Raw genomic sequence first — 12,787 nt, forward strand, 5'->3', positions numbered from 1 at the left:
GTTATCTATTATGTAATAGTCTTCACAGATACCTGATGAAGTGGGTCTTGCAATCCATGAAATGCGTTGTACGTAGCTGCCAGGGCCACACCACACAACCAGCATACAGGACAAGACTGACACCAGTGGAAAATAATTAGGATTTGTATTGGCAAGGAATTATGGTTTATGGATGTGGCTAACCTGGACTCTGTGTAGGCAAATATGTATTTAATGATGATGATGCAAATGACTTTGTAATTACATGAAGTATCAAAATAGCTTTGAAAAAGCTAAGTAAATATATGTATTTTATGATGTCCTAAAAAGAACTTTATAAAAACTGTGAAAAAATTGACATTTTAAACAACTGTAATCTATGTGTTTGAATTAGCACCTTAAAAGTCCCAATAACCAAAGTGTTTTTGTCTATATTCATTTAGAGGTGAGGCGTTTAAGAGAAATTAATAAAAATTCTATATAGCTGGCAATACTATTCCTATCATGAGTTTTGGCCCATGCAGCACTCATTGAATGAAGCAGGTGAAAAGTTTCAGATTTCTGTTAACAGTAAAGATCTTACAGATACAGTGCCAGGATGCTAAATTGTAGGGATGTTTGTGATTTTAAGTAGCCAAAATTAAAAATCTGCATCATGTCTAGTAAAGAGATAAAAATTAAGAAAAAGGGTGTAAAGCCGACCATAGACAGTTCGAATCTTGGCTGATTCAGCAGGGATTAGCCAAGATTCAAACCAATATGGTCAGACTGAATATACCCAAGTTGATAAACTTGGGCACAACCAGTCTGTTGGATTTTACATGCGATTCTTGCCAGCGGCTATTATAGCCACTATTAGTAATCACTGTGTTCTCCAGGTGGAGACAGCATTTGCATCTGGGCATAGCGTTTTGGGCTTTTTGTTGCATGTTTTCCATGCATTTTTTCTGCATGTTTTGTTCAGGCATTTTCTAGCTTTTTTGACTTTTTTTATTATCCAATAGAGAAATTGTCATTTGTGACATCATTTGTTGCCATGTTTAACTTTTTTTTCTCTTCCTAGGTCAATCTAATTTCTTTCCTGTTTATGTCAGCATTCCATCCTTGCTTTGTCCTCTGCAAGCATGGATGATGAAATGATGTGCTTCGTGGCAACAGCTGCTGTAACTTCACATTTTTTTAAGGAAGAAGAGAAAAAGAGGAAGAGATGCAGATACTGGGTCCATCCTGTCCTTTTCGAGCAAGAACAGATGGGTTAGTTCTGGGTTCTGTACAATGATCTACGTTCACATGAGGAAAAAATTTTTGAGCATATGCGGATGTCAACTAAAAGGTAAGTATCATTTCTCTTACTCAGTAGTCCTTTGCAGTGAATGGACACATACTTCAGAAACAGTATACCTCCTGTCGAAAGGTTACTCATCACACTGAGGTAAGTTGTGCTTGAACACCAAAGAACCAAGTAAATACTGTTATTGATGTTATTATTGGTTATAATCTGATTTTTGAGTATTGCAAATATACCATCTATGGGGTTTACTAAACTGAAGAGTGCAAAATCTGGCAATGCTCTGCACAAAAACCAATGATCTACCAGGTTTTATTTCCAAAGTTTAATTGCACAAGCTGAGTTTTAAAGCTGATTGACTGCTGTGCACATGCCTGCAAGATTCTGAGCGCAACAGCTAAATATCTCATTATGTATATGTTGTTTAGTCATAATAGCTCCCACTATCCAATAGTAAGTTTTTTTTTAGATGTAAATGAAAAATCAAACACAAAAACACTTGTCAGGTAATGAATAAAACTATTTATTCTTTTTTTTTCTAGTAAATGAGCTGCAAAAGCTCAATTCTATGCAGGAATATCGTGTTAGGACATCCCAAACAAATATTTCTGTAAGGATGCATGATTGCAGATGCTAGCTTACTTTGCCATATCCAAAATTGGCCTGAGGAATACCAGCTCCTTGGCATGGAGGGAGTCAGCAAGTTGGAATGCAGCAGAGCCACTTCTAAATTCGCGATACAATCTTAGGTGACAAGCATAGGCATCCCTTAAACTTTTCCACTTTGTCTTTAGTACTTTAACTGTAAAGGAAAAAAAAGTTTTTTTTGTTTTTCAGGTACCTAGCAACAGGACAATTTTTGGTTAATCTTCACTAGTCATTTTTGATTGAAAAATGAATGGCAAGCTACATAATACGTGACACATGCTCAGTCATATGGGATGTGTTGAAAGATGTTGTTATGAAAAAAACAACAACAGAAGAATGGTCACAGATATCTGAAGTTTTCTGTACATGATGCATTTTCCAAATTGTATGGGAGCTACTGATGGCAAACATATCGAGACCATCAAGTCAGTTGGAAGTGGAAGTAAATACTTTAATTCTAAAAAAATATTTTTCATTTGTTCTATTTGCGGTGACTGATGCAAATTACTGCTTTCGCTACATCAATATCGGGTCATATGGCAGCAGCTCTGACTCTAGTTTTTTTAGACACTTTTTATTTTGACAGATTCTGCGTACAGACCAGCTTGAATTTACTAAAAACATTCCACTGCCAGGAACAAATGGCCTGGATCTACCAAGTGTTTTTGTGGGAGATGAGGCATTTGCCCTGGGTGAACATCTGCTAAGGCCCTATTTAGGTCACAACCTAACTGTACAGAAGAGGGTGTTTAATTATCACTTCACCAGAGCATTCAGGGTTGTAGAGTGTGCTTTTGGCATACTTTCAAATAAGTGTCATTTTTGCATACTCCCATTGTGTTAAACATGCAAAATGCTATCACTGCTCTTAAAACCACATGTGCCCTGCACAACTTTGTTCATCAGTATGATGGTTTCCTTTTTGGGGACTCTACTATGCACAACACGGATAGGTCCCAGTGGTCTGGGAGTTGGGGAAACAGGCAAGGAGCACATGCCAGGGATAATTTTGCATCCTCCTTTATGACTCCAGCAGGACAGGTCCCATGGCAGCTTGAGGCAATCAATTACATTTTCATTGTAAAATTAGTTTTCAGTTGTAACCATGATTTATTGTTAAGACATGCATATGCTGCGTATATGGAGTTGAATAATAAACTGCCAATATTATTTATTTGTGAGTGTTCTTTTTTCTTTTTTTCCTTTTTAATAAAAAAAATATTGTATATCTAGCTAACGTTGCATTTCTACAAGCAGCCCTGTATGCTACACAATAAACAGGGTGAAACAGCGAAACAGGTGGATGCATAGCATGCATGGGGTACAAACATTCCTACAAACAAACATGGGGTACAAACAAGTCCATTATGCTATGCTGAATAAACAGGTTGAAATAGGTTGATACATAGCATGTATGGGGTACACCAAACACTTCTACAAACAGCCCTGTATGCTAATGAATAAACAAATTTAACACAACAGATACATAGCATACAGCCTGCTAAACAAATTAAGATTGTCAAACTTATTTTTCTCATCTTTAATATCTCCTGTATACCCGTCCCAGTCAGGAAAAATGCGGTGGGCGATATCCTCCTAGGCCCTCCTCATCCTTGCATGGCTTCTATATTGTATGTCCTGGTAGTCATATAGGCAGGGGTAATCTTTGACTAAGCGGATAAACCCCTCAGGATCAAATAAGCTTACTGTGTCATCCATATTTCTTGGTTAAAATGGCTGCTTTGTGATTTCCTGTCAAAATTTTGTCATTTGCTTTCGGGGGGTAACTTTTCATTTGGGCAGAAAAACGTTCTTAATCGTGCGACAAAATGTGCATAAGCCTATAAAAATGCGCGTTCCTATGTATTTCAATGGGAATAAAAACAAGCCAAAAATGCTTCAATCTGTGCAAATGGAGCTACAAAAGTAGCTACAAAACTTTTTTTGAGCTTCAGGCATTGTGCTTCAAGTGACTTGGAGAAGAGATGTGAACCAGAGTAATATTGATTTTTTCCCCCCGGGCATTTTGAAGCTTCGCGCTACAAAACGCTCAGTTGTGAATGGGGACTTGGAGTCCCTGGAGTGTTTTTTATAACAGCAGAAAGACGTTAGGTCACTAGATATTTTCTTTTCTGAAACAACATGAACCTTATCTCTTTATTATTCCGCCATTATTTATACCCTTAGTGGGGTACCTGTTCATTTTGAATGGATTAAAGTGTGCACTTGCTCCCTATCACAATGACTTGTAGGTATAGGGTAAAGGAGCAGAGAGTGATACAGGCATATGAAGAAATTATACAGGCAGGTCTAAAAAACAGGTTTGGAATCATAAATTATTCCTACTAAAAATGATTGGTTAACTTGCTTTTGCCATTTATAACTGAGCTGTAGCAAAATGATTTGCAAAAGCTCAAACCAAGCCGTTCAAGCATATTTTATATTGATGAATTGAGAACATTTCAATATATTTTTTTTTCAAAAGATTTGACTTAATGATGCTGGAGGTTTAATTCACCTCCTCTTAATATATTCTTACCCCACTTTCAAAATAAATTGAAATTTTCTATAGGGAATGGTGCCAAGATCTGTACAACTGTTGTCATTAAAAAACATTATATGGATCTCTTAGAAGTAGCTTTAAAACACTGCTAATTAATGCAGTGTAGGAGGTTGGCAAGTGCTGCCGGCTGTGTTGTGGTGTTGGCAACAATGCTGCGTAACTCCTTCCCTGCCAGTGTGAAATCTTCTTAGCGTTGGTGTACTAATATTGATATATCTATAACTGAAAACCCTTTTTGGAACTACAATGTACAAAGCAGCATTATGTGATTTGTATTGCTTCAGTTCAAATATTGGAGGTTATTGAATTTGTCTCACAAGTGCTGGGATGTATGATGCAGATAAATCATCACATAATTGAAATGAACGTGATAATGAGTTTTTTAAAGTGTAATTAACTAGGGCAGCAAGCCAGCTTAAGGTACAAAAAGCCAAAAGAAACCCAAAAGACCTACTTTAAAAGTACATAAAGTACAGTATGCCTTCTTACAAAAAAAGCTTTACCATGCAATCTTTTCCAGGGAGAGGGCATTTGTTTTTCATTGTATGTCAGCAGATCAATGCAGATTATTTCCTTCTTTTGCAAGCTATGTATTTAGAACAGATTTTATTTTATATGACAGCTGAATTAATATACTTAAGTTTGTTTACAACTGTTGGCTTAATTAGCAGCCTACATTGGACTAAGTATAAAGTGCATTTCCACTTTCGTAAGCCAATTTTAAAACGGTATTAACATCTTCAAGCGGTCAATCTGCTACTGGCCGGGCGGAATGTTCCTCCTTCTGAGTGGACATCATATGACGTCTTGTCACAAGGCACCACTCACATAGCCGTGGGGGCCATGCAGTGGTGCAATCTATCATCGGCTGTGTCCAAGGGACACAGTCAATGACAGATCACTACACCATCCCGCAGCCAGCGTCATGTGACCACTGTTACTAATCACAGCAGATCACATGACTGCTGTATACAAGAGATGGCTTCCTTTCATGCCATCCATTGCATACAATTGTGTCGTTAACTGTGATTGATCACAGCAGTCACATAGTACAGACAGGGCTAATCACAGCCTATCTGTATCATGTGATGAGCTTTGCCCAATCATGGCTAATCAAAACAAATGGTTGCTAATATCAATGAAATACATTGCTATTAGCAATCATAATGTGCAAAAAAAAAAATCCTGATCCCCTGCCCAGAGTAGTACAATGTCGCTATGGTAACATTGTATTGCTCTGGTCACAGCGTGCTGGAAAAAAATAGTTAAAAAATAAAAAAAATGTCACCAGTCAGTGTCCCACCACACACCAGTTATATGATAACGCTGTACTGGACTGGTGACAAAAAAAATTGTGAATTTTTTTTTTAATTTCTTCATTTTCCAAAAAATTTTAACAAAAAATTACAACTTCAAAAGACTTGGCATGCCTATTACTAAATACCTTGGACTGTCTATTTTCCAAAAATGGGTCATTTTGGGGGTATTTGTGCTATCCTCATCTTTTCAGGCCTCAAGAAATGAGACTGACAATCGGTACATCAGGATTGATCGATTGTCAGATATACATACCATGGTTTGTGGACTCTATAATTTTCCTATAGACTAGATAATATACACTAATTTGGGTTATTTTCACCAAAGAAATGTAGCAGAATACATTTTGACCTAAATATATGAAGAAATGTTATTTATTTGCAAAATGTTATAACAGAAACAAATAAAAACGTTGTTTTTTTTTTCAAATGTTTCAGGGTTTTTTTGTTTATTTATTTAGCAAAAAAAAATTAAAAAACTCAGTGGTGTGTGAAAGAAATTATAAAAAAGTTTTAAAGTTTTATGGGTACAGTGTTGTATGGAAATTGTCATTCAAAATGCGACAACACTGAAAGCTTAAAATTGACCTGGGCAGGAAGGGGATAAAAGTGTCAGATATTGAAGTGGTTAAACCCAAAACTAAAAATGCAAATAAAGTGCAGCTTGCCAATCATTAGATGTTGTGTGTGAATTAGATTTATTTTTTAGACTTTTTGCCTCTATATTAACCTGGTGTTAAATGCAGTAAAACACCTACATAATTGGAGTACCTCCACTCTGGATGAAGGAGCAACAGAAAAATCTTTGCATTGTCAGTCTGGCTTTAATACCACTTTAAGTTTTCTATGTGTTCCCATTTTATACAACAAATCAAAAAATAATATAACAAAATATACTATATGTCTAACCTTTCTAGATGTTTGTTTGGAGCAAGTCTTGGGAAGATTGAAAGCTACTCTGAATGATTTGAAAACAATTTGAAATGAGAGGAACTCTGTCTATCCACACTGTTTCCCCTCACAAACATATAATCCAGAAGCCTTACTTCTACAGTTGTGTCCAAAATTATTCAACCCCCAATGCTGTAAAGGGGTTTAGGGACTATAGTGTACATTTGGAATTGTATTCAGAATCAAATCCTACAAGGACGTTGTAACTACCCAAATGCAACTAAAATGACATCAATTGTTTATGTAATACAGTAGTAAATGGTTCTTATGTGGTTTCTTCATTGCCACAATTATTCAACCCCTTAAAGACTACCACTCTGAAGAACAGAGGTTCATACAGGTGCTTTCCATCAGGTATTGAAAACACCTGTGGATGTCACCGAGCAGCAATCAAGCATAATAAGCACCAATTAGGCAGCTTTAAAATGACTGTGATACTCAGCTCCTTCTAGACATTTACTGGTGTGGTTACAAACATGGTGAAGGCAAGAGAATGGTCCAGGAAGACAAGAGAAGAGGTGATTTCTCTTCACAGGAAGGGCAATGGCTATAAGAAGATTGCAAAGATGTTAAACATACCAAGAGACACCTTAGGAAGCATCATTCGCAAATTCAAGGCAAAGGGCACTGTTGAAACGCTACCTGGTCGTGGCAGAAAGAAGATGCTGACTTCGACTGCTGTGCGCTACCTGAAGCGTAGAGTGGAGAGAAGTCCCCGTGTGACTGCTGAGGAACTGAGAAAAGATTTGTCAGATGTGGGTACAGAAGTTTCAGCCCAGACAATAAGACGCACACTGCGTAATGAAGGCCTCCGTGCCAGAACTCCCAGGCGTACCCCCTTGCTGTCTCCAAAGAATAAGAAGAGTCGACTGCAGTATGCCAAAAGCCATGTGGACAAACCACAAAAGTTGTGGGATAGTGTTCTGTGGACTGATGAAACAAAATTAGAACTGTTTGGGCCCATGGATCAACGCTATGTTTGGAGGAGGAAGAACAAGGCCTATGATGAAAAGAACACCTTGCCTACTGTGAAGCATGGTGGAGGGTCAATCATGCTTTGGGGCTGTTTTGCTTCTGCAGGTACAGGGAAGCTTCAGCGTGTGCAAGGTACCATGAATTCTCTTCAGTACCAGGAGATATTGGATGGAAACGTGATGCAGTCCGTCACACACCTGAGGCTTGGGAGACGTTGGACCTTTCAACAGGACAATGATCCCAAGCATACCTCCAAGTCCACTAGAGCATGGTTGCAGAGGAAAGGCTGGAACATTTTGGAGTGGCCATCGCAGTCACCAGACTTAAATCCGATTGAGAACCTCTGGTGGGACTTAAAGAAAGCAGTTGCAGTGCGCAAGCCTAAGAATGTGACTGAACTGGAGGCCTTTGCCCATGAAGAATGGGCGAAGATACCCGTAGATCGCTGCAAGACACTTGTGTCAAGCTATGCTTCACGTTTAAAAGCTGTTATAACTGTAAAAGGATGCTGTACTAAGTACTAAGATTGAATGTCACTTGGGGGTTGAATAAAACTGATAATGCTGTGAGCACAGAAAAGACATTTGTGGTTATTTCATTATAACTGTTATGTTATATTTGTCTGACCTACAAGTGCCTCTTTAATGTAAATGTAAGCAAGATGACTGAATGATCAAAAGCAATGTCAAACTGGCCAAAACACTCAATTTCAGTGGGGGTTGAATAATTTTGGACACAACTGTAGATCTTTAACCTTTTGTTATGGCAGACAGTGTTCAAATCTAGTTTCAACTGATAATGAGATCTGCCAACACAGTAAAGACAGGGTTAAATAACCACTTAAGCTCTGGAAGATTTTACCTCCTTCATGACCAGGACAATTCGGTACTGTGCTACTTTAACTGGTAATTACATGGTCATGCAACACTGTACCCACATAAAATTTATATCAGGTTTTTTTTCAGACAAATAGTGCTTTATTTTAGTGGTATTTTAACACAACTAGGTTTTAAATTTTGATTATGTAAAAGAAAAAATTCCTGCAAATTTTGAAAATAATTATATTTTATACTTTCCATATAATCTATATCCAATAAAATTAAATGTCATCAGAAATTTAAGGCAAAATGTATTCTGCTACATGTCTTTGGTAAAAAAAAAAAAATCGCAATAAGCGTGTACTGATTTGTTTGTGTGAAAGTATCAGAGTCTACAAACCATGGTATATATACTGTATTTTTTTATACTAGTAATGGTGGTGATCAGTGACTTATAGTGGGATTGTGATAGTGTGGTGGGCAATATGACACTAACTGACACTGAGTGGGAAATTACTAACTGACACTGACATCACCAGTGACACTAATACAGCGATCAGTGCTGATACTATACACTGTCACTGTACTAATGACACTGCTTAGGATTGGGTTAACATCTAGGGGAAATCAAAGGGTCATCTGTATGCCTAACAATGTGTAATGTGTTTAATTTGCAATGCTTTTACCAAGCAATGTGTCTGTTTTATCTCCATTCTTTGCAGGAAGAAAAAAAACAGCCACATCACTACTGTTTGTACAGAACCCTGTGTGGTTTGTCAACTGAAGGCTTTGTACTGTCATTCGCTAGGCCAATCAGCAGATCCCAGCCATAAATCATTGGCTGGGATCTGCTGACTGACTTGTGCTGTAGCAAATGACAGCACAGGTCAGGTTTGTGCATTCGCCCTCTGCCCAGAGATGCCTGATCACGTACATGGGTGGTCCAGAAGTGGTTATAGTAAACAATAACTTCCCATACTCATCTGCATAGCAGAGCTCCCTCTTTTTTAAGTTCTGCTATGTGAATGAGAATATGTAACAAATAGTGTATAACAACGGTGATATCCCTATTTGGCTGCAAAAGTGGAAATACACTTTAACCAGAAACCCTCCAGAGGTTGCTAGGTTTTCCTTAAATAGGGATCAATAGTGGATTGACCTCTCCTCAATAATTGCTCACAATCCATTTCTATCATTTTTTAGAACAACAGTAGAGCACATACATTTGCATAATTTTTCAACATAGTCCAGCATTGTTCCAGCGCTCCACAAACTTGTACTGTATATACACTTGGAAAAATGTTTTTGGTTTGTCCTTCAACCATGAATACACCACTAATTGCATATGTTGGTGTGTGAAAAATTGAGGACATTTTTAAGTGGACCAAGCAGATGGTAATGCGAGGGAGCAAAATCTTGGCTATATGCAGGATGCTCCAGTTCTTCATACCCAGTTTCTGAAGCATTTGAACAGTGTGGATGGCAGTATATGAACATGCATTGTCGTGCAACAACAAAACAGCTTTCAACATTAGGCTGGCTCGAATTGAAAGCTTCAGCTGACTGCACAGCATCTCACTGTAACATTCACTGTTTACTGTTGAGCCCTTCTCCAAATCATGCTCCAGTATTGGCCCTTGTGAGTTCTAAAAAAATGAGCATCACTTTTCCTGCAGAGAGTTGTGTTTTGACTTTCTTCTTGACTAGTGATTTTGGTTGTTTCCATTCCATACTCTGTATGCTCTCCAGTTCACAGAGATTGATCAGAATGGACAGAAGTCTTCTATAGATTTTGGTAACCTTCAGATCACAAAAACTGATCACTGTTCACTGTTCTTTGGTGCAAACAGAAAGTGGTGTGGCCATGTTTACTGTGCAACAGTGGCAAAGTCAAAGGTTCAATGAAGAGACAACAAAGGCTCCATCTCATACATGCGCAGAAATCAGTACAGCCAACCTTAAGATTATTACAGCAAAGGTGCAGATAATTAATGACGCACCCTCATAATAATTTTAAGCAGGGATTCTCAGGAACCATAGCTTTATTTCAAGGGTTTCTTAAAGTTAAATCTTAAATCTTTTGTAAGCTCCCAAATCCTGTCTTAGTGACACTCTCCTCCATTTCCTTCATTTGCAGTCCTAGTGCCACAGAGATAAACACTGATTACACATCTTCTGATCAGAGATCCAAAAAGCAATAAAACTTAACAGAGAAACTTAACAGAGAATCTAACCCTTTCCAACCCTATTCAAAACCAGTGGCAAAAAAAGGGTGGTGTTGTCTGCACCTGTTGTGGAATCATTGGGATTGCAGAGGTTATCTGACTTCTTTTCTTTGAGTGTTTTTGAAACACAAAGAAATGTCAGGCTGTTGTAGTACCTCCAGTAAATGAGAATGCAGTTCTTCAGAGACAGCGGGATCTCAGAGTGAATGGAAGTCTCTTGTTCTGCTATACTCATATGACAGAGCTGACTGGAGGACTTCCCCTCACTCTGAGATCTGCCTTCATATTGTCATCTGGAGAGTGAGTTTAGTGAGGGACATCTACGTTAAAGGTTCTGGACCTGGGGCATGAGGGCGTCTGTACTGAGGATTTTGTATCTAGGGAGGAATGGAGGTTGCCTGTAATGAGGATCCTGTACTGGTGGTGAAGGATGTCTGTACTGAGGGTTTTGTACCAGAAAAGGTAGAATGGGTCTGTCAGTAAGGAGGGATCTGTACTTGAGGGGTGGGAGGTCTGTACTGAATTGAAGGGTTGTCTGTGGTGAGGGACCTGTGTAAGGGGGCTGGTTTGGACTGAGGGGATCTGTGCTGAGGGGTTGGTCTGTGTTGATAGATCTGTGCTGAGGGGAATGGTCTGTACTGAGAGGTCTCTATGAGGGGTCAGTCTGCACTGAGGGATCTGTGCTGGAGGGGGTCAGTCTGTACTGAGGGGTCTGTGCGTGGGGTTTTGTACTGGGGTGGTCATTCTGTGTGGAGGGGTCTTTGCTGGAGAGGTCAGTCTGTGCTGGGAGGTTCTGTCTGGACTGAGGGATATATTCTGGGGGAAATTTTCTGTACTAAGAGGTCTGTGAGGAGAGGGTGGTCTGTGCTGGGGGAGAGTCTGTACTGAGGGTTCTGTGGCTGTTCTCAGTGGTCTGTGCTGGGGTGGTCAGTTTGTGCTGAGGGAGTTAGTCTGTACTAGGAGATCTGTGCTTGGGAGGTTGGTCTGTGCTGGGAGGGGAGTATGTATGATGGGGTTTGTGCTGGGAGGGTCTGCGCCAAGGGGTAGGCTGGGAGGGGTGATTTAGGAATATTAGGGGAGATCTGTACTGTGGGGACATATGCCTGGGAAAGGGGGGTTGATTTGTAATAGGAAGAAGGGATCATTTTAACTGTACTCTATAAAATGGCTTGTGCATTACGCACTTCATACTCCTGCTCTATAGACACTGATGAAAATTTATCAAAACTGGAACAGCCAGAATCTGGAGCAGCTGTGCATGGCAACCCATCAGCTTCTGTCTTTTATTTGCAAATCTTAACTGAACAAGCTGAAGGTAGAAGCTGATTGGTTGCCGTGCCCCCCACTGTGTTTTACATTTCAAACTCCTGACTACTGCACTCTAATTACTGAAGTTTTTCTTTTAGAAAGCACATTTGTAGAAAAAGGTGATTAGTGCCCCTGGAATGACAGCAGTCACTCTGTAATTTTTTCCTCTGAAACCTGGAAAATATATAATAATTTTTCCCATTTAATAGCATGGAGCAACAGCCCTGAAGAAGGGAGAGTCTTTTCTCCCAAAACACGTTGGATTGCTATAGTTGTCGTTACTCTCAGTAAACGCCTCCTAATCTACCATCAAAAGTGCATTCTTTTGGACATTGGGTGCTCCTTCTTTTCTACTATTCCAAGTATACTTGTGGAAACGACTTCAAGGCCGTACCAAAAAGACAGCAGCCCAAACCCTAAGAGAGTTTACCGCTAATATCCACCATTGGGTACAACTGACTGGAGGGACTTCTCCCTGCCCACCCACACGACCACCTACTTACGACCAGTGACTGAACCATTCAGTCCAGCACAGTCTTCAGCACAAACGTGTAGAAAAAGATCTGTAACAGAAGTTTCATTTTATGAGTGTGCTGTCAAAATGAGTGTGCTGAGGTTTGTACTTGTGGTGTATTATGTTGCTTTTGGCACAGTTGTCAGAGTATATATTGTGGGTAAAAAGTCTGGCATATGTGTGCTGTCTACAGGGGGAGTAG

The 12,787-nt window shown here is 39.2% G+C and overlaps 1 pseudogene; it reads left to right on the top strand.

The window, feature by feature from the left end:
• Positions 1–2,284: 2,284 nt before the first annotated feature.
• Positions 2,285–12,787, top strand: part of LOC149471995 (uncharacterized) — a 39,859-nt pseudogene continuing 29,356 nt past the window's right edge.

Source organism: Staurois parvus, unplaced genomic scaffold, assembly GCF_062004578.1.
Source record: "Staurois parvus isolate SC_StPar_1 unplaced genomic scaffold, SC_StPar_1.0 ptg000025l, whole genome shotgun sequence".
NCBI classification, from domain to species: Eukaryota; Metazoa; Chordata; class Amphibia; order Anura; family Ranidae; genus Staurois; species Staurois parvus.